Source organism: Callorhinus ursinus, unplaced genomic scaffold, assembly GCF_003265705.2.
Source record: "Callorhinus ursinus isolate GAN/ISIS: 27379988/994484 unplaced genomic scaffold, GSC_fseal_2.0 scaffold4, whole genome shotgun sequence".
Taxonomy (NCBI): domain Eukaryota; kingdom Metazoa; phylum Chordata; class Mammalia; order Carnivora; family Otariidae; genus Callorhinus; species Callorhinus ursinus.
Genome location: NW_027397066.1, coordinates 12,140,674 through 12,162,887, shown reverse-complemented (window position 1 = coordinate 12,162,887; position 22,214 = coordinate 12,140,674). Strand labels below are relative to the sequence as shown.

Sequence of the window (22,214 nt, the reverse complement as noted above, 5' to 3'; positions counted from 1 at the left end):
TTCCAAATAATGCACTCTGCCTTTTATTGGAATTTACCAGAACATGACAATTGTCCTTTAGAGCATTTTCATGAACTTCTTAAACGGCAGAGTGAACGGTAATGCTTTTTAAAACTTTTATGCTTTTTTTCCAGAAAAGTTGGTTACCAAAATATATCACCTACAAACACTTGAACAATAAAAAACTTTAAGAACCTAACAAAATATGAAAAAAGTGGTGTTGAATGGAGATACTCTTATACAATCACAGTGATTTTTTTTTCTCTTCAAAGAAAGCTTTCTTCTTTTAATGATAAAGGACCACGTGTTTCTTTAATAGAAAATCTGGAAAAATACAAAAAAGAACAGGAAAGGAAAAGACTTGTCCCACTGCTCCCTGAGACAGTCGTGGCTAACATGTTGGCGTATTTCCTTTTGCTCTGCTTTGTTTTTTTAAGCTCTGTTTGTATTGTTTCTGTGTTTGCTGTTGTTTATCTGCCCCTTGTTTTATCCTGAACAGTACTGGCGACCTGGCAGGAGGTCCTGGGGGCGGCAGGAGGCTGAGCTGTCAACCACGCATTGCTCATACGTGAGTTCATTCTCATCTCCAGGACGTTTATACAGGTGGGTTCTGAGAATCGAAAAAAGCAACGAACTCTCTCTCCACCACGGAAACACACAGACACCCACAACACCTTGCATCCAAGTTCAGTGCCCACGTTCCAACTCCTTAGCCAGCCCAGAGCCCCAGGCTCAACATTCCTGAAGTAGGTAGATTTAAGGGTTCCCTGGCAGCTCACAGCTCTGCTTTCTTGAAGAGGCTTTCACAGGCCCCCATTTATTTATTTACACCCCTGTGAGGTTTGATCAAGAAGCAAGGAGGGGAGAGCCTTCCGGGGACACTGCCTGGGCCTCCCCCCTGCAGACTGCTCGGCCAGCTCTGTGAACCTCGCCGTTAGGTTAGGGAAGGGAGCTTTCTGCACGTGATCCCAAGTCCACAGTGCTGGGGTCACAGTCTATTTGTGTCAGGGTCAGTGGAAAAGAAGCCATCAGTCAAGGCTTAAGGGGAGGGCTTAGTTTGCTCTGCACCTGCAAAATGGTCCCGATTCATTGCATGCCCTGGCATGCATCTGATACCACCCGCACGTGATGGCCACACCCAGCCTCTGACCACACAGGATCCGGTCCCGATTCATTGCATGCCCTGGCATGCATCTGATACCACCGCACGTGATGGCCACACCCAGCCTCTGACCACACAGGATCCGGTCCCGATTCATTGCATGCCCTGGCATGCATCTGATACCACCGCACGTGATGGCCACACCCAGCCTCTGACCACACAGGATCCAGGGGCAGCAGGACAATGAATAGTTTTGAGTTGCCAACCTCCAAACCCCCTCAGCTCCATGTGTAGTAACTGTGGCACACCCCTCTCCTCCTCTAGGGACATAGGTAAGCCAGCACCAGGGAGCACAGGTCAGGCAGGGCAGTCAGGGACAGAGAGCCTGGTGCTGGCAGGGAGGGCAAGGGGCTAGGGGCAACTGGGGGCCCAGGGGTGTACGGTGCCCTGAGAAGGACTTCTAACTGGGAGTCTGGAAGGAGAGGGAATAGAGTAGAAAGAAACAAGGAAGCTTCTACTTGCTAAGTACTTACTGCACCCGGTACTATGTATACAGTAATTCTGCTATTCGGGCTTCTCATTAACCGTGCGAGATGGGTATTATGGTCTTATTCCATCATTTACCCACAAATATCATGGGCTGGTAGCTCTGCCTGGGAAGACAGCAGCAAACAGACACTGAGCCCCCCGCCCCCATGGAGCTCGCCCTCTCATAGGGGGAGCACACAAGAGAGAGTTGCACACACAAATGTATGAGACAGCAGGTGGAAGTGCCCCGAAGAGGGTGTGGTCAGGGAAGGGCTGGGAAGCATGGAGGTATCAAGGGCCGAGGCCCGGGCAGAGGGCCAGGTTAGGGCACAGCCTGAGGGGAAGCAGCAGGGAGGCCCAGGGAAGGGGGCAGAGGATCATAGGCCACACTGGGCACTTTGGAGACCGTTCTGAGTGCGGGTTGAGAGGGGGACGACCACGGACTTTTGAGCAAAGGAGTGACAGGATCTGGCTTCCATTGTGAGAGCTTTGCTCTGGCCCTGGGGTGGAAAATTAGCCCACGAGTGGGCAAGAGGGAGAGCAGGGCGGCAAGTTATGACGCTGCATTTACAGGTAAAGATTCAGAGGCTCAGGAACGTACCTCTAAAACCTGATGGCACCAGGACCATCGGAATCTTGAGTGACTTCCCTTTGCCTCTAGAACAGAGCACGTACGCACAGACGAGATCCTGCATGGTCTGCGTGGTCTGCCCCAGCCTCCCTCCCCAGTTCCCTGGGGGCCCATCGCCTTTGGACTTGTCTCTTTGACTCTTCGAGAGGCCTGGGTTCAGGCCCTTACCTGGTCTTTTTGCCTCTTTCCTGGTACCTGCAGTGCCTTCCACCCACTTGCTCACCTGGCAGATCCTAGTCGTCACCTGAGCCCTTAACCACCTTTGCTCAGGGAAGCCTATCCCGTCCCCGCAGACCAAGCAGGGTGGGCTGGGTGCCTCGCTAGGGTCCCCCTCCACTTTAGCGAGAGCTCTTTGTTGGTCTCCCCACGCCCCGGGCTCTGGAACACCCAAGGGCAGGTTGGATTCTCTCTTGTTCACCCGTAGACACCTAGGCCAAGCACATGATCTAGCACGCAGTATGGATGCTTGATAAGTAATACTTTGCGAGTTGAATAGAAAACTTGCTCAAGATCACGTAGATAATAAGCGGGAAGATTGGGGTTTAAATTTCTCTCCAACTTCCTTTTCGCCTCAGAACCTGAACTCAAGTCTTGGTTTATGTGGGCCCAGCACCTAACGGCTCACGAATGAGCCATTTCATTTATCTGGCCCTCGGTTTTTCCATCATTAAAAAGAGAGCATCAGACACTGAGTCAGACTTCTCAGATTACTTGCCCAGCAGGTGCTCCCCAAATTCATCTGACCACAAGAAACCCCCAGGCCCTGGGCACTTCTTACGAGTGTGGATTCCTGGCCTCACACCAACCTCTAGAATCACAACTCCAAGCTCGACTTGGGATCTTGGAGTTGTGTTTGTCAGTTTAATCAAGACAAACTGTGTTTGTCAGTTTAATCGAGAACCCCAAGTGATTCTTATCACCAAACAAGTTTTGGAAACACGTTTCAATGACACCGCTTCGCAAAGAGGTTCCCAAAAGAAAAAGGCCGAAGAGGACATAAAAACATGATAACAATGACTATTTCAACTATAATGCATATCTCTTCTCTTTTATAAAAAGAAACTGCAACTGAAACCTCATATTTATTTACGTGAATTATTTTGGGGACCTAACGGAAGGTTCCTGAATTTCCACTGAGAGTGTAATTTCCTGGACAACCCTAAATAGCACTGCTTTGAAGGAAGGAATGCTCCCAGGGAGCATGCGCAAAGGTGGGGAAACTCTCAACGGCCCTGAAAGAAGCAGCAGAAGCCCTTGGCAGTTAACCAACTTACCTGCACGCACACGGTGGGCAGGTGGCAGGGATGGAGCCAGCCCCAGCTCTCCGAGCCCCTGACTTGTGGGCTTTGCACAGGAAACTGTGACGTTCACACTTCAGAGAAACAGGTGCCCCAGAAACATCACCTCGGTGATGACAAGCCGCAAGGAAACACGGTGCGTAGTATGCACACAATAACCAGGGATCCACCGATTGACCAACCCCACCCGCTTACCATCCTGATCTGGAAACAGGGCACTTTTCAGATGATTACATTCCCCGCCTTGTTGGAGTCAATCTATGGAATACCCAAGACGAGCTCCCACTAGTCAAAGAGATTTATGCTCAATGATTAAAAAAATAACCGGTACAGGATCAAGGGAAGCAGACTGATTCTCACTCTGCCATTACCTTACCTCTCAAAACCCGCTTCCTCCTCTGGAAAATGGGGATAGTGCCTCCATCAGCGTGTCATTAGTGAGGATTCGGTGAGATACCGCATAGTACTTGACACAGAATCAGTCAGTGTTGGCTAAATGAAAGGACAAATGAAGGAAGGGACGTGGTTCCTTCTGTTCTGGATTTGGAATTTGTCCCCCTTCCTCCCAGCCTCTGGTTCTCCATCACAAGTGTGCGGCAACTGTAGCTGGACCTTTCCTGAAGAAATCTGTGGCCGGTCCAAACACGCTAGACGAATAAAGGCAGAAATGAATGGCAAATAAAGAAGCCCCCACAGAACCCACCATCTGCCACTGAGTGTGGTGTGTTTGCATTTTATCTAGTTTCGAGGAAGTTTGGCTACAAGTAATAGAGGAATCTCAAATAATAGTAACTTGATCCTTATAGAGATTTATTTGTCAGTCATGATCCCAATGGAAGGCAGTGCAGGGCTGGAGTGGTGCTCCACTGTTCCTTCTATGCTGCTGCTAGGCTGTGGGTGGCTTCTAATTTTCAAGATCAACTCATGGCCCAAGATGGCTGCTGGATTCCAGCCATCAGTGCAAATTCTGGCCAGCAGGTATAAGGAAGAAATGAAGGGGGCAACTTCTCTCTTTGTGACGGTTAATTATAGTTGTCAGCCTGACTAGCCACAGGTGCCCAGATTAAATATTGTTTCAGGGTGTGTCTGCGAGAGCGTTTCCAGATGAGATTAGCATTTGAATCAGTGGACTCTGTAAAGGAAAGCGCCCTCCCAGTGTGGTTAAGCATTGGCCAATCTGTTAAGGGCCTGAACAGAACAAAGGCCCAGGAAGGAGGAATTCTCTTCTTTTTTTCCTGCTTGAGCTGGGACATTTCGTTTCATGTTCTCCTGCCCTTGGACTGGAATTTGCATTATTAGCCCCCCTGGTTCTCAGGCCTGCAGACTCAGCCTGAATTACACCACGGGCTTTCCTGGGGCTGCAGCTTGCAGGCGGCAGATCGAGCGACTACTCGGCCTCCACAACCACGTGAGCCAATCCCTGCTAACACCTCTCCATACAGATATCCTATTGGTTCTGTTTCTCTGGCAAGCCCTGAGTAATATACCCTCTAAGGACCTTTTCCTGAGAATGCACACACACTCCTGCATAATTCTGCTTGGTCAGAATTAGTCATATGGGCACACGGGCTCCAAGGATGGCTGGGAAATGTATTCTTACTCAAGGCGGCCATGCGTGCGGCTTAGTTCAACATCTCCGGGTGCAAGAAGAAGGGGACAATGGATATTGGTGGACAAAGAGTAGTCTGGGCTACATCCTTGGGATTTGAATGTTTCTTGAATACTCATCAAGGCCAGAGCTTTTCTTAGGCCCTCCTTTTTTTTTTTTTAAAAAAAAAAAAGGATTTTATTTATTTATTTGAGAGAGAGAGAGAGAGAAACAGCATGAGAGGGGGGAAGGTCAGAGGGAGAAGCAGGCTCCCCGCCGAGCCGGGAGCCCGATGCAGGACTCGATCCCAGGACTCCGGGGTCATGACCCGAGCCGAAGGCAGTCGCCCAAGCAACTGAGCCACCCAGGCACCCGGCCCTCCTTTTTTTAAATGTTGCCTTGGGGTAGAGGATAGAATGCTTTTTCTTAAGTGGGAATCGTATTCAGTAACCTACCCCGTGTAACTGACACTGGGCGTTTGCTGTCCTTGAAACAGGCCTCGGGAGCCTGGGCAACATACACGCACACTCGAGGGTCCCCGTGCATCACTGGCAGAAAACCACGTTCCCAGACCAGAAGTCCTTCCATAGAGGGCTTCTGGTAACAAAGATGTAAATGGGCTTTTATGGGGGGCTAGCTTTGTAAGATGCACAGTCCTGTCATGCTCTGCGCCGTGGAGCAGACATTGAGGCTCAGAGAAAGCAAATCACTTGTGCGGGGTCATGGAGCCAGTGGGCCCGAGCCCCACACCTTTCCATACCCACGCTGCCCCCCACTCCACGATGAAGGGGCCGGCGGAGGTCTTTCCCCAATATTCTCTTGTCCTCTACTGTGAGATTGAAGGAAAGACCCCTGAACTGAGGACTCCAGGACCCTTAATTCTTCTCTTCTCTTAATTCTCTAGCTCTCGTCTCCTGGATCCTGCTGCTTCTGCATCAGCACTGGGACACGCGAGGGGGAGCCCGAGGAAAGCGGAGCTAGGGGGAGACCAGCGGGGCGCTGTGCAGGAAGGGGAGGGCAGGGCGTCACACAGAAGCTCTCAGGCCGTTGCTGGGCAATGTTCCAGCATCCCTCAGGAGACTGGCCGCAACCACCACGCAGGGCATTTTGGAGGCCGATATAAGTGCGTATTGTGCCTGGAACTCCAGGGTGTGTCAAGGCAGGCCTCAAGGGGCCGGAAGGCCCGGGTTTATGTGGGTTACAGTGGGTTTAGTGGGAGAACCCGGGCCCAGGTCTCAGCGATGGGTGGGCCAGAGTTGGAGGCCCAGTGGGCCAGGTGCTCTCTGGGAGCCCTGTCCTCACTTCCTCTACCCTGAGCAACAGAGGGTGCCCAGGAGCTGGGAGACCTAGGGCGGGGGCGGCGGGGGGAACATCTCCCGAGGTCTCCTACTGGACAGGAACCTTCTGCAGCAATGCTGGTCTCCACGGTTTCAGTCGACTCTGAAGTCAGAGGCCCAGGGATTCTTTGAACCACATCTGGGACAGGAGTAGCGGAGCCCAAGCTCGGTGCTGACCTTGAAAAGAGGGAGGGCATGCTCGCTGTGTTTCAAGTCTTCCTTTCCTCTGCCTGAAAAGACGGAGGCACCTGTGTCCCGGCAAAGCAGTGGTTCTGAGTCAGAGAGACCCGAGATTGAATCACTCCCCCCTCCCCCCCACCGACCGACCCCTGACATCAGGGAAGACTCCAGCCAGCACACGGCAGGTGCTCAGTACACACTCGCTGAGTAATAGTATATGTCAGCCCTGTGCAAGCTCTTGGTGCATATCACCGAATCCTCACAGTCTGACGCCGTAGGAGGTGCTGTATTAGCCACGGCTCACAGACCAGGAAACTCCAGCACAGAGGGGTCCAAGGCGTCCAGCGGAAGTGGGCGGTAAATATGCAGCAGTCTGCCTCCAAAACACCAGCATTGAACCCTTCTGATGGAAAAGGCCAAATACGTAATCTCAGAGGCTCTAGTGTCCGCCTCTGCGGGGGGTTGCTGCAGCTGGGGGCATTGGCGGGGCTGGGATGGGATGAGTGCAGGCTGGCTGCTGAGGTGGTGGAACGCGTCCCTGGAGGCAATGGCTGGAGGGTTGAGACCCCGCCCGCCCCCAGGAGGTAACTCAAGCTTGGGTCAGGGATCGATGGGAGACAAGCCAGGCAGAGCAGCAGTCCCAGACGGGGATTCGAGTCTGGTTCTACCATCCTTCTTGTCATTTGGTCCTACCCAGTATCCTGGGGCCTCATGTCTGTCATCTCCAGGGAGGGGCGGTGATGGGTAAAAACAAAAGGAGCATTTCCCCCGATTGTCCTCGGGAGAAAGATGGGCAGTCCTAGCTTGGGGTCCTTTCAACAGAGGGTCACATCAAGGACACAGGTGTCCCCAAGTCCCCGGATACCTTAAAGGGTGTAGACAATCCTCATGGACCCCAGGAAATAGTAGTGATGGGGGTGAGGCAGGCAGCTCCCAGCCCGCCCAGCCTTCTTGAGAGCAGAAGGGGAGGGATTGAGACCACCAGGTGCTGCCCAGACTTGGGCTCCCAGGCCCCGCCCCCCCCCCCCCCCGACTACAGCCCGGCCTTACGGGAGAGCCAGAGACACACAGCTGGGTGTCATGAGCACCTAATGAGATCCCAGTGAGAAGGTCTGAAACCTGAGCAAGTTAATTTTGGGAAAATTAACCCAGGTATACTGGTCCACCCCCCCCCTTTTCTTTTAAAGATTCATTTATTTATTTGTCAGAGAGAGAGAGAGAGCACAAGCAGAGAGAGCGGAAGGCAGAGGGAGAAGCAGGCTCCTCGCAAGGAGCAAGGAGCCCAGTAAGGGACTCCATCCCGGGACCCTGGGATCATGACCTGAGCCGAAGGCAGGGGTTTAACCAGCTGAGCCACCCAGGCGTCCTGTGGTCTAGTCCTTTAACAGAGGGTATCACCAGGGCAAAAGAGATGCTCCCCAAATGTCTGAATGCCTGGGGAAGGGGGCATGCTGGACACAAGGAGAAAGAGGAAGAAGCAGAGATCGCAAACCTGGGGTGGGGGTTGGAGAAAGCAGAGGAGCGCAGAGCACCCCAAGAACAACACGGAGATGCAGCCTCCAAGGGGAAGCCCAGAGGAAGTATTGTGAGCACTAACCGTGTCCTTTCACAAACCCTTTGTAATAACCGTAAAATAGGCGTCATTATTCCCATGTTGTCCGCTGTAAAACAAATTCCGAGACATCAGACGACATGCCAAAACCACCCAATAAGCCATACAAGTAGTCTCTTTGGTTCCAAAGCCTGCAGTTTCCCTCCCATACCTACTTCCCATTTTCACCCGGAACTGACCCTGCAGAGGACACACTTGTCCTATCAAACGGGCGGCTGTAGCCTGCGCCGCAGAGCAGTGGATCCCAGAGTGCGCGCTTACTCTAAATGTCTTTGAAACACCGTGATCAGAGTCATCTCCAGCATGGGGTGCTCTGAGGGGTGTCCAGAAAGCTAGACCAGAGTGCAAGCCGACTGAAGAAGAAGTGAAGCCGGGAAGCTCAGGATAAGCTCTTATAAACCTCTTAATGATATCCAGACACCAACACCCAGTCACACCCCGGGTTTCCTGGCTTCGATTTAAAACTCAGGATGGGCTGACTAAGGAAGCTGCCAAGCAGCAGGACAGCGTGTGTATTAACAAGTAATTTAATGGCTGTCTCCTAAATGAAAATATCAAGCTCCCTACAAATCACAACGTGGCTCGGACATGGTGCTGAACTTGGGGAGAACCACGAATCGCAGACTGTCAGACCCGGGGAAGAAGCTCAGAGGGTGCTCGCTTGGGCGAGGAAGTGGGAGTCCAGAGGCACAAGGTAGCTCCCTAAGTCCATGTCTCTGGCCCGAGGGAGGGTCAGTTCCAGCACTCCCAGCTCCCCACCCCAGTTGGCATGGAGCATTGGCCCGCAGGCCCAGGGCCAAAGATATTTCCACCTAGGTTAAAATCTGGACACGACTTCAGAAACACTGCCCCCTCGTCTCCTTGGTCTATTACTTCATTCCGTTTGATTTTCTCCGTAGTTCTTAACACTGTTTGAAACGATCCCTTGGCATGGCATATGGGTCTCCTCCCAACCCAGACCCCTTCCAATCTCCTGCTCTAGGTTCATCTCTCCTTATTCATTTTCTCTAATACTGTGTTCCATGCACATTACAATCCAGCCCCACGGTATCATGGACTGAATCTGAATATACCCAGGTATGCTCACTCCTCTGCTCAGAATGTGCTTCTTGTTCTCCATCTGGTGAACATCTCATTCCAAAGGATTAGCACTGAAGCCTGTGGGAGCCTTTTCATGATCCACTTAGGGCTGGACTCGGTATTTATTGTTGCTATTTTCATGCCCATACTTACCTTGTCCTCTCCCGCTGTTGGTGCACCTAGAATTCAAAATGCCCGTTATTTGTTTCCTCCATGAGATGGTGACATTTTTGAGGGCTGGACTTGGTGTTAATCATCTCTGCATGCTTAAAGCCTAGTATAATCGGGTGCAGAGCAGAGCCCTAAAAAACTCGTTTAGTGAGTGAAGGGAAATGTGTGGGTGAGCTCTGGTCCCAACCAGTATTACATAGAGCCATGCGAGGGCCAGCACAAAATACTAGGGGGTACCCAAAAGCTCATTAAGATAACTAATATTTTAATGCAATATTTAAAAAATTCATGTCTATGCCCAACTCCATGAGGAATAAAATCAGTATGTTAAGTAAAGATGGGATCTGATCCTGTGCCTTAGGACTCATTCACCTTCCCCAAGTTCTGGCCTAAGCAATTTGCTCAAAGAGAGAGACTCCCAACACAACACCCGTGCAGAGTGGCTGAGTTAGCACTGTCACCATGGGACTGGCAAGAAAGACACGGCTTGGGAAGCAAAGTGAAGGCAAAGAAGATGGTAGGGGTAGCATTTCATCCATCAGGCACTAACAGGAAGCAACTCCGGCCAATCTTAGCCAGAGAAGGAATATACTGGAAGGGTGGCTGGCTCCTGGCCTCATCAGGCAGTTGGAGAGCAGATGCAGAACCAAGGTGAGCGCACACAGTCTGGTTAGGATGTGGCTGTTGGCACCTGGCACCCCTCACACCGCCATCACTGCTACCCTCTGTTGGTCTGATTGGCCCTCTTTGCTGCATCACATGCTCCAGAATCAAAGTCAGGGGCAGGAGTGGCCGAGTGGCCGGGCCTGGGTAGGACCATGCCTTGAGCGCCTGACAGGTCAATGGGAAGATAATCTTTTGGCTTTCGTGGTGGAAGATGTTGGATTGGCCCACTAGTGCTCCCCACAAAGGGGTGTTTGTGTCACCTAGACAAGGGGTTGCATCTTGGACAACTCTACAAATGGCAAATACTAAATATAGGTAAGGTTGAATTTCTCTCTTAGGAGACTGTGTAGAGCCATTGAGATAGAAAACTCTGGCAAAAGGAAAAATACTAAATTGGTTTTGCTTTCAAACACGTGTACCGGGTCTATGGGTGCATGTGGAGGCCAGTAGGACACATTCGGTTTGTTTTCCATGGTGGTGATGGCTGTGGAGATACGTGACCCTCTTATACCTCCTAGTACCGTTTTAGTGAAGAGCTGCCTTCTTGGGCTAGGGGTCGGGGGTTGGGGTGTCAGAGCCATCCTATAACCTATAGCTCCAGTGTCTTTCCAATATCCCTTTCTCTGATTAATCCAACCAGCCACAGACCTGTGGGATGGGAGAAAGCAAGGTAGAGTCTAAAGAAGGATCATCGTCCTGCCCTAAATATAATCAGGGGTGCAGTGGTCAGAAGGAAAGAACCAGCTCAGCTCTCCCAGGAACCCTCCAGTATAAACCATATGTCATTTAATGCCCTCAAAACCCAGTGTTAACTCCACTTTACAAGTGAGGGGAACCGAGGCTCACGGGCGTTAGGTAATATGGCCAAAGTGGCACATGGGGTTTGGGGTGCCAGGGCCAGCCTCCAGCCTGCGTTGATCTGTTCCACAATTCATGATTCCAGAATCCGTGTTACTCTCCGGTCCACAACCGAGAGGGAGCTGGCCCTTACTTATTAAACTTCCCAGGCATTTGCCATTGTCCTTCCATAAGAACTAATGTGACAAAAAGTAGCCAAGACAAGACAGATCGCTCTCCTTGCCTGCTGACTGGTCTTTCACCCCACATTCAACTCAGCCCTTCGGCCTCACCCCCAGAAAACCACCATGACCTCGCTGCAGCTCAAGGACAGGCCCCAGTACCACTTCCTATTTCCCCCAGCCATTGACTTGCTTGTTTCTTTTTCTTTTTTTACCTGTTTTATAGTGGAAAATTCCAAACTGGTGTGAAATGGAACCCCTGATACTTATTACTCAGCTTCAGTAATTTTACTGACTTAAGTTTCACTTCAGTGCATGCTGACAATGGAGTACATTAGTATTCCTTGCATCTATCTATAGGGCTCCTTACCGGGGGATATTTTCCTTAGGATTCAACTTTAATTTTACTTTTCTTATCCCCCCACTCCCCACTTCTTCAAACTAGAGACCTCTAAAAGCAGTACATCCTCTTCTTGGTTTTATGCATCTTAGCACTTTTAGCGTTAGGTGGCTCCTGAAATGTTCTGCAGAATGACACGCATACAAAAATTTTTTTTTTCCCTCAAGTCCGCAATTCTGTCTTTTGTCCCAGTTAAGCTCTAGAATCCCCTAACCTCAGCTCAGTTTTTCCAAGGGCCTGCTTCCTCAGGTTTATCAGCATTGCTTTGTTGCAATCAAACAGATCCAGGATTTTGTTGTTCGTTCCTCTTACACTTTCTTTTAAAATTATTTCTCTACCACCACTCTTATTTGCCATTTAATAGAGTTTAACAGCGCAATGACAGTATAGGGGCAGCCAGGTCCATGCCAAGAGTTTCTCACTGGCGTAGGGCTGAAGTCACCTCTGTGTCCCAAAGTTCCAAGGACAGATCTTGGCTGGCACGGGTTAAGTGCTCATTAAAAGCTCACTTGCTTCCAGTCCTAGGTCTGAAGGCTGCCATCTGCATTCTTTCCTAAGAGCTTCCAGCAGGGAGGCAGAAGGTGGGACTGTGAAGCACATCATCCCCCCTGTAAGCATTTGTCAAGTCTCTTTTCCCTCCTGTACTGTACGGTTGGTGGGGGCAGGAGCTCTCTGCCGCTGTGTCCCTACCACCTAGTGCCATCCCGACACAACAAATGCACAACAGACTTTTGTTTGATTTGCTTGGATAGTATCTGCTTCCTACAATTACCTTAAATATTAAATGAGATATTTAGAGTAACGGTTACCCTGGTAAATGGTAACTGTTATTCTTGTTATGAAACCAACAAAATAACGGCCTCGGGCAGTGAGCCTGTTTCCTTCCCTGGAAACTGGGGGTAACGATGCCCCCTTAGGAGGGGTAATCAAATAAGGGAATGTGTGGGAAGAACTTTGCTCAGTGCTTGACAGATAGCAGATGGCCGGTAACAAGCACACGAACTGCACATACTTTTCCTACCTTGCAGCACCGCCTTCCGGCTGCTACGTTTATCTGCCTTTCTCCAAGGGCTAGGTTACACTCCGAACAAGCACCCAGCACGGGACATTTGTGAATGTCTCCAGGAGGCATACAAGTAAGCAATTTACCTTCCTGAAATTACTCAGTTTGCAAGTCTTCCAGGGCAGGCTGTCATTGGGGATGATGTGGAGTCAACGTGAGGGCTGGCTCCCCAGGGCCAGGTACATAACACGAACGGGTCAAGTGGCTTAGGTGCCGGGTATGTTTCGGTTTATGTCCAAAAATCCTTAGCATTTGCCAAATGCTTAAGAGGAAGTCCCTCTTTAAATACATCTGATAAAATCTGCCCAAACTCAGTAATTTTTCCTATGCTTTAAAAAAAATCAAACTCCAGGTTTTGAATATTTTTGGTGGTCACAGCTGGGAGGCGGGTGCTGCATATATCTGGTGGAGAGAAATCAGAAATGCTGTTGAACATCCCACATGCCCGGGACCACCCATGACAAAGAATTATCCAGTTCAAAATGTCGAGAGTGCTCAGGTTAAAAAACCCTGATCTGGAACAATTTTCTTTCTTCGTTTGTAATTTTTTTCTCCTTCCATAATGAAAATGACTCTGGAACTCTCCCAGATTTCACCCAGGTTATTGGAAGGGATTAACCCGTCTCCGAGCACAGTTCCTGCAAAAATACTCCACTGAGCCTGTCCTTCCACGTGCCCCCATCTTTCATGGGGGGGGGTGTCCACTTGAATTCTGAGAATGGAGCCAAGAACCACATTTGTACATGTGGCCTTAAAGACCACATTCCTTGGTCTTTAAGAACCTTAAAACTATTAATTAAACACATCATTCTGGGTTCCCAGCAGTCAAAAAGAGTTTATTGTGATCTAACTTTTTGCAATCTTTCCCTTTGTCCCTAGCAGTTTCTTGGCACTTGGGTCAAAGATTGCTCTAAATGGGTTTGGTGCAGGGAGGCTTTGGGAGAGAAATTGGCAGGAAATTTGGGGTGCTGCTTGCAACATCTCTGTCCCAGTGAAGGGGCTGTTATTATAATATTAGAATCTATACAAAGATTTAGAATTTCATCTTTCCAGCACTTATTCGAATTTTCATTAACAAAATTAATTCATGTTAAAATTTGTTATTTGTCTCCTTAGAGATCATAAGCTCCATTAGGGTTTCTAAATTATAAGGTTCAAGGAATTAAAAACATTTCATGTAAATATATAGTGGACACATGTCAAAGGTTTTACTCAGCTCAGTAATTAGGGAGAGAACCAGTAAGATGTTATGACCGGTTCAGAGGACACGCTGAAAAGCAGACATTCATATACACAATTGGGAATGCCGAAATGAATATTTACCAGTAGCTGCAAAGCCTGTCACCAGCCATAGGGTGTACCAAAATGTTGTGTTTGGGTCATCTTTTCTACAGGGTAGAAATGCAATTATCTTTCGTAGAGAACATTCCTTTGCATTGTTATCCATGTTCTACAATTTTACTTCTATCCTTACAGATTTGTAATAGAGAGTAGTCAATAAAAATACAATGAAAGGTACACGCCTCTGTAGAATCTAGTAATTCCTCGAAGGTCCTTTAGACCACGCCTCTCACTCTGCCGAAAAAATGCCAGTCATCTCCTTTGCCCATTTCCGAGTGTTGGACAATTTCTTCTGCGGGGCAGAGATCAGAATATGTCCCAAATATGTTCTTTTCTGACTTGGATCCTTGCAAATCCTTGGGGCATAATATGTAAGTATCTGTGGGATGCGCATTAGCTTGTGGATCCGATAGCCCCACACTCTTAATCTATGAAACTGGAAATAAAAAGAGGGGTGGTGGCGGGGGGTGAGAGCGAGTTTGGCAAAGAAATAGAAAGTGCAGATATAAGAGCTGACATTTATCGCCTACTCTGTGCCAGGCTTGTTGCATATGTTGGCTCGTTTAATCTTTGCAAAACCTCTATTTTGTGGGTAAGGACACTGAATTTCAAAGAAGTTAAGTAACTTATTCAAGGGCATATAGCGAACATGTGTATTGATTTGGTGGCTTTCATGTTTCATGTTCTCTGTAGAGGCGTGAGCTCTGGGAGGGCAAGGGCCTACCCCTTAATTTTACTCTCTGCCGTATCTCTGCTCAGTCTGGCCCACAGAAGGTGCTCAGTCAATATCTGTGGAATGCGTGGTTAAGCAATGCAGGAGAGAATGAATGAATGAATGAATGAATGAGCAGAGCACGAACTGTCCTCATGTCTATTCAAGCCCTATATCCCATGCTTCCCCCACCGTACCGCAAAGAATCGCTGTTTCTTCTTCACCCTGTGGAATAAGTAGCTGAATGGAAATATAATCCTTTATATCATATTTAAAATTTTTTATTTCATTTTATGCTTTCCAGTTCTACGGAGAAAAATTTTTTTCCTGTGATGAGAATTTTTCAGGTCTATTCGCTTGGCAACTTTCAAATACACAATAGAGTATTGTTAACTAAAGTCCCCATACTGTACATCACACCTCCAGGGCTTACTTACTTATAAGTGAAAGTTTGTGCCATTTGACCACCTTCACCCTTCCCCCCCACCACCTGCAGCCCCCACCCCTGACCACTGCAAATCTGACCTCTGTTTCTATGAATTCGTTTTATTAGATTCCACATGTAAGTGAGATCATACAGTATTTGTTTGTCTCTTCTCTGACTTATTTCATTTGGCATAATGCCCTCAGGTTGGGTCGGGGTTATAATTTAACATTTTAGTTGCTCTGGCCCAAGTGAGTGTTTTAATTAGCAGTTTATTGTGCTTAAAATAAATATCTGATTATAGCTTAGGTAAGCAGATAGAGTATGAAGCAAAAGAGAATTTTTAAAAAAAAATAGTCTCACGATGAGGAAAATAGGCATGGGGTAAATAAGAGGAAAGACAGTGTTTGATAAAAGTTTTCTTGTTTTCCCATAAGTATGTTCTGGGTCAGAGTAACTGGACTCTCTAGCTCCTGACCTATAGAGTAGGGGCTGAATCAATATTACTGAATGAATGACTAACAGATGGCTAATACATGTTTTCAGATAACGAGAAGGAGATAAGTGCAAATGCTCAGAAGGAAGTAATAATAGCAATCATTCCCAGGGGGGTAAAACACTTCTTAGCAGAGTTGTAAGTTACAAGTTCCTGGGTGAGCCTTTTAGGGGATAGGATTTAAAAACTGATGACTACAGAACCAGAAATTGTGGAACTTCCCTGCCTACCTCCCTCCTCAATCTCAGTCCAAACATTTAGATGAAAGAACCTCGCCCTCCCTGAGAAAATGAGATCAAGTATCCTCACGCTTTGTAACTCCCTTTCTGCTGCTCTCATTTTTCCCCACACAGTCACCAAAGGCAAATTAGGAAACCCCGTTTGAGTTAGTGCATGTTAAAAATGATGTCAGAGGGAAAGGCGCAGATGAAAGCCAGCCCTAGAGATGAAGCGTTTATTTAAAACTGTTACTGGAAGGCAGATCCAGCACATAAAATATAGAACCACCCCGCGCCAGCCTCCAGTAAGTGTAACGGGGTTTTCCAACTTCCCAGGTTCAGAATCCAGGCGCGAAGGTGCTGGCCTTGGCCCTGGTCTGGCCCCTGCTCTGTCTTTCCTCCTCTTTGTCCAAACTGGGTTGAAGTTTTCTTCCTCTGCCTTTGAATTAGTACAAGTGGGCTTGATGAATGAGTTCACAAATCGTACCTGAAGGTTGTTCAACTACAAAAAGCATGTTTTTTTGGCTTTTGGTTAGTAAACATCAGCAAAGCTATGTTTGGTTTCTAAGCCCAGAGGCAACGGGAGAGAAAGCAAGATGAACAGGAAAGCATGAGGTAAAACATTCATAGGTGAACCCTGGCTTGCATGAAGCCATTCCCTTCAAAACTAGTAGAATTTCGATTTGGAACAATCTCTCTCTCTCTTTCTCCTCCCCCCTGCCCTACCCTTGCTCAACTTCCCCCTCTCTCAGCTGTCTCTTACACAAATTTCAGGCTTGAGAAGGCAGGGCAGCCCATGTTGAGATGACACAAACCTGATTTCCTAAAGGGTCACATGCTGCCGTGTTTGTTGGTCATACAAGCACATTATTTTGTTGGTCATACAAGCACATTATTCATGGTAGAAAATGTCAGGTTAATTAGAATAATATACTCACTAACCTATTTTGTTTTAGTCTTAGTGACTCAGAGAAGACTATCTAAAGTCCTTCATAAGGAACGGCTTGTCAAAGACTGAAGATTGTTGAATGAATCGAGTGCTGTACACTCTGACAATGATTAATCTCAACACTTCATTTCTAATGCTCCATAACCCTGATAATTTCTGTGGAAACTTCAGTTTCTTACCCCAGTCGTGCTGTCATTTTTCCTTTATTATGTTTCTCTATTTAAACCAGCGCTATCCAATAGACCTTCCTGTATTCATGAAAATGTCCCGTATCCACAGGGTCCAAAATGGTAGCCTCTAGCCGTATCCGGTCACTAAGCAAGGCTATTGGACAATGAGGAATGCGAAGCCCATGGGGGTTACAGGACTTACCAGGGACCACATTGGTAGTTAGTGACAGCATCTGAATGAATCTCCTGGCTTTCCCTAGGATGTCACACTGCCTCGTGTTTAGATTTCATCTGGGCAGGAAAAATGAGGAGCGATTTCAGAAAGGGAGACCTAATTTGTGCACCTAATGACTGAATGGATATATGGGAATAATATTACCTCCTCCAGCCTTGCATGTAGCAGATGACAGAGAAATTCAGTTGTGCTAGATAGCAGGACTGTAGCATTAGGACTCCAAGCTGAATTGAACAGAATAAATCATTAAGTCCTGTGTCACTGTCTGCCTAAGGCTGCTCAGAACAGCTCTTAATACTGTGTTCTGTTTATTATTCATTCATTCACTTATTGAACACCTCCACTGGTCCACATAGAGTAGGTGCTGGAGGGAGGGAGGCATATGAAAATGGATAAAAACAGTTGAAGCATTCGGTGCCTCCAGGAAGACAGATGACCAATCGTTTGAATGCGATGCCTGAGTACCACACGACATTGTCAAACAGGGGAGCCCAGGGCCGAGGGTTTTATGTTATCTCTCGGTACATGGGTGCACTAGGGCAATAATGGGTTCTGGAAGCCAGATCTGGGTTCAAATTCAGCGCTTCGCTCACTATCTCAGTGACCTCCGGCAAATGACTGAACCTGTTTTTAGCCTTATCTTTAAGATGGAGATAATATGCTGTCTTTGTTGCTAAGATGACACAAAATAATGCACTTACAGCTCTGGGCATAGGGCCTCATTCAGAGGAAGCATTCACTGAGTGTTAGCACTCACTCCTACTGCTGTTGTCGTTGTTATTTTTATTATTATTACTAGGAGTAAACAGGAGCCTTGGGAGGCATAATTGTCTTTATTTTGCAGACAAGGAAACTGAGGCTCAAAGAGGTTAAGCAGCTCAAGCCACAGTGCTAAAAAGGGACAGGGTCAACATTTGATGCAAGTCAGAGCTCGCTGCTCTCAGGAGGGGAGGACTCCCTGAGAGGGCTGCCTTGGAGTAGTGCTAGGGGCCCCTGCGGGTGCTGAAGCAGAGGCCCTTGACCAGCCGGGGCTCCAGAGAGGAAACCTCAGGCCTGATTAGACCTACCACCTAAACTTGTCATGCCTCTGGTGTCCTTTCCAGAAGTTTCCTGACCTGGCATTTGTTGTCCTAGAAGTATGCACATACAAGATCAATTTAAACTTTAAACAAACAATGCTCCTTCCAGCACAGGTTTTATGGGAGATTCTGGAGTTAGTGAAAGTGGAAATGGTCCCATCCGTCCATCCATCCATCCATCCCCCGGCATCACAAACGTGAAATGCCTACTACGCACTAGACACCATCCTGATGGTGTTTTTCTTCTGTAAGTCTTAACGTTTTCCACCAGATAGTATTCTCAATTCAAGACAGCAAGTGGCGAGCGAGGTGTGAGGTGCACATTGGTGAGTGCAGTTAGAGAGGGAGTGAGTACTTTTGCATGGTTTCCACCCGCTCAGCTTGGCAGCTTGGCAGGGAGGTGAAGATGGGATGTCAGGGGACTCTCCCACATCTGAACCGAATAATTAAAGCGCATTGTGCTTCGTGCTACAGCGGATGCCTGTATGTATACATGGGAGCAAGGATTGCTTCGTGCAGGTTTTACAGCTCCAGCCACGAGCGTCGTGATTGGTACATAATATATTAAGGAACCAAATGATTTGGGTTTGGTTTTGTTTGGGTAAATTAGAAAAGAAGTCTCTTGGTTCCCGGGCAATATAAGGTCTAAAGCGGCCGGGGTGTGTGTGTGTGTGGGGGGGGTGTCCACCGAGGCCTGTCTGGGCTAGAACCAGAGAGAGGAGGAGGAGTTTTTAGAAGGGTGGTGGCGTTCCAAGTAGAGGGCTCTGCCCAGGTGAAGGAGGCGTGGATGCTGGGAGAAGGGCGTGCAGGCGTGAGCAGGACTCCCGCCTCGGGAAATGCATGCAGCCCAGGCCGGGTGGGTTCCTCCCGGCGTCACCGTGAAGCTGCCCTGCTGGTCCAGTCGGGAGCGTGTCCAGAATCCCAGGCTTAGCTATCTTTAAAATACCGAGCCGGTCCCGGGCAGGCACCTGGCCGCGCGCTCAGCTCTCCGGCTGGGGGTGAGTAGACCTAAGTAGCATTGCCATTCCGGAGGCTCCATCCGCAAGTCCCTGCTCGGGAGCAGGGGAGGCCGCAACAGGTCCCCGCGGGCACGCCGGGCCTCGCTCGCGCGCCTCCAGGGCCGGCGCCTTTCCCTGCCCGCCGCGCCCCGGGGGCTGGCCGGCGCGCCGGGCAGCGGGGCCGCCTCTCCGGAAGCCGTCCCGGTGGTCCCCGAAGCGGCTCATAAATCATTCATGAGCGGGACAGAGTTGGGCGAACGCCGCTGCAAGGGGAGGGCAGGCGGCGGCGTGGGCCGCCACGAGAGCTGGACCCGGCGCACGGTGAGTAGCGGCGTCCTCATCCCGGAGCCGGAGAGGCATCATCGGGGACGGCGTGGGCCGGAGCGCATCCCCCTTGCAGAAAGCTGGGGTCGGGAAATCGGGAACGGAGGGGCTCGCTCTGGCCCCGCGGCAGGTAGTACGAGCCCCGAGAGCGGTCGGGGAGCCGGGCGGCTGCAAAGTGGGCGAGGTGGCCCGGGCGCCAGGCCCGCGGGAGTTCCGGGCAGAGCGCGGACGCGCGCAAACTTTGCCCGCTGCCTGGTGGCTGCGTGGTGGGTCTTCTTTCCAGCCACAGGAGGGGAGCCGGCGGCTGTGGCTCGCCAGGTACCGGGACACAAGCAAGCGGGACCCGGACCCCCGAAGCCGCCGGCTCGCTCTCTGAGAGGGCAGAGGGCGGAGGGGAGGCTCGTCAGAGGCTTTGGAACTGTTCTGCGGGGAGGGGAGTGCTGGGGGTGCCCCGGGGGCGCGGGGCACTGAGCCTCCCCTGCCGGGGATGGAAAGGAGTCACCTCCCCCTGGTTTTCCAAATGGAATACGCGGTGCAATAGACCATAGCGGGGGGGGGGGACCCGGGGGGAGCCACGGGAGGCGGTCTCCCCGCGTCTATAGGAGAGCCTCACGCATCCCTGGCTTGATGCAGCCCCCACTCCCTTGTGTGCACAGTTAGGGGACCTACGGCAATTGGCGGGTGGAGAACTGAATGCTCTGGGCGCACCTCGCCAGTACCGCGCCGTGGGCTGGAACAACAAAGGGAAGCGTGGACGGAGGAAGGAGCTTCGAGGTGCGGGAGAGGCAGGGGGCCCCAGGTCAGTTTCCCCGAAAGCCGGATCCGAGAGGGGGAGGGGATTCGAGGGGGTGGCACACCGCTCCGCTCCCCCTTCTCCTTGGCGACCCCGATGCAGCCTCCGGGGGCGGCAGGGATCCCATGCGGACGCGCGGGGGCCGCCAAGTTACTCCGGCAACCCGCTCCCCCAGGCGGCGGCGGATTCCTCGAGTCTCCTCGCTTCCCGCGCCCGCCCTGCCGCCCATTCTTTTGTGTCCCGCAGCCCGGGACAGCCTCCTGCCGAGGAGGGAGAGAGGGCAGGAAGGGGCCCGGCCTGGCGGTGGGTGGGAGGGAAAGGTTGGGGGAAGCCGGCGCCCGAAGCTTCTTGAAGCAACAGGTTGCTCCTGTAACCCCGGGCCGCTGCTGACCTCTCTCCCGCCCCGGCTCCAATCCAGAAAGATTTTCCAGGGTGCCTGTGGGCAGCGGCTGACCTTCGTTAAGACACGCAGGTGAACGATCGGGGGGTCCTTGAACGCCCCGCTGGAGACTCAAACATCTGCCGTTGTATGTTGGGTTGAACCGTACGCAACTGCTGTTTTTGTGGCTCAAAGACGAGTATGGGAATCATTGTGGATTCACCTTGTGTGAAGTTACTACTTCTTTTTCTTTCTCACTTTTTTTGTGCGTATCCTCCGGGAGCTGTCCTGTCTCTCAAGGTGAGCCCAGGGCCGCGGCGGAGTGTGGAGGATTGATGCTGACAGTGGTGGTTCGGTCTCTTTATTGACTGTCAGCTCTGTGCCTGGTGCTCTACCCACTCCGTGTCTAATCCTCCAGCACAATTCAAAACCCCACTTTATGGACAAGCAAAGGAAAGCAGGGACAATGTAAGCAACCGCTCAAGTTACCAGGTTAATGAGTGGGGCTAGAGACTCCTGCCCAGTCTCAAACATGTGGCCTGTTGTCACTTCAGCAATGTCCTTTAGTTTCGTTTTACTTCCTTGATATGTCCCCATAATTTTTTTTTAAATGAACTTCCTCATGATTTCCACACTGGACTATTTCTGTGCACTCCAGCACAGTGAAGTAAACAAGTGCATCAACGGACTGGTTCAAAGTAGTAAGACTTTAAGCCAAGTATTATTTTACTGGCACTGTTTAATACCTGAAGGATAAAGGTTTTGCAGGGGACCAAGAGCTATCTCAGAGTTGTTAAGGGTCAGGCTGCTTTGTTACAGACGATAGAAGCCAACGTCTGGTAATTTTAGCAGAAAAGGGACTGGGTAGCTTAGAGAAGTGACAGGAAGGCTGGCTAGCCAGGCTCAGGAGCTCATGCAGGACAGGCAGCAGGTCCCCCGATTGGTGTGTGGCTACGGCTGCCGCCGCAAGACTCTGGATTTGGCTCCTGGCACTGTGCCATCGTTGCTAGAATGAATTAGAAACTGCCTCTGCTTGAGTGCGGGCCCCATGCAAAAGCCCAGGAATAAGCATCTGCTTGGTGAGTGTGAGGCACCCCCCAGGGCACAGTTTGGGCACCTCGGCTGACCTCACTATGAAATGCCAGGGTTCTGCCCACAGGACTCACAAAGGTAGGCTCAGAAGTTAAGCAGCTCCTATCCACCTCCCCCCGACTAAATCCCAGGTGACAAATATCCACTACAAAGATCCTTTTGATAGAAGGAGAAATGAAGCTAGATAGTCACCATGTTTGCTTTTAAACTGGTGTCTGTGGAAGTGCCATTCGCTGGACTCCAAGCTCTGAATCATGTGAAGTATTTGCTCAAAATTCACATTCTTGGGCCCCCTTTCCAGGTTGAACTCAGTGCATTTGGAATGGAAA

At 50.0% G+C, this 22,214-nt stretch overlaps 1 protein-coding gene across 6 annotated transcripts in view; it reads left to right on the top strand.

Moving 5' to 3' along the window:
* Positions 1–582: 582 nt before the first annotated feature.
* Positions 583–22,214, top strand: part of PROM1 (prominin 1) — a 123,384-nt gene continuing 101,752 nt past the window's right edge. For 2 of the 6 annotated variants that reach the window (XM_025887684.2, XM_073891459.1), the window contains exon 1: positions 4,754–4,967. The gene's annotated coding sequence lies outside the window, so the exon portion shown is untranslated. Of the gene's footprint in view, positions 604–4,753; positions 4,968–6,249; positions 6,271–19,119; positions 19,298–19,594; positions 19,619–22,214 lie in introns of those variants that run through there. The other 4 variants (XM_073891456.1, XM_073891458.1, XM_073891455.1 and 1 more) reach the window with 4 other exon arrangements.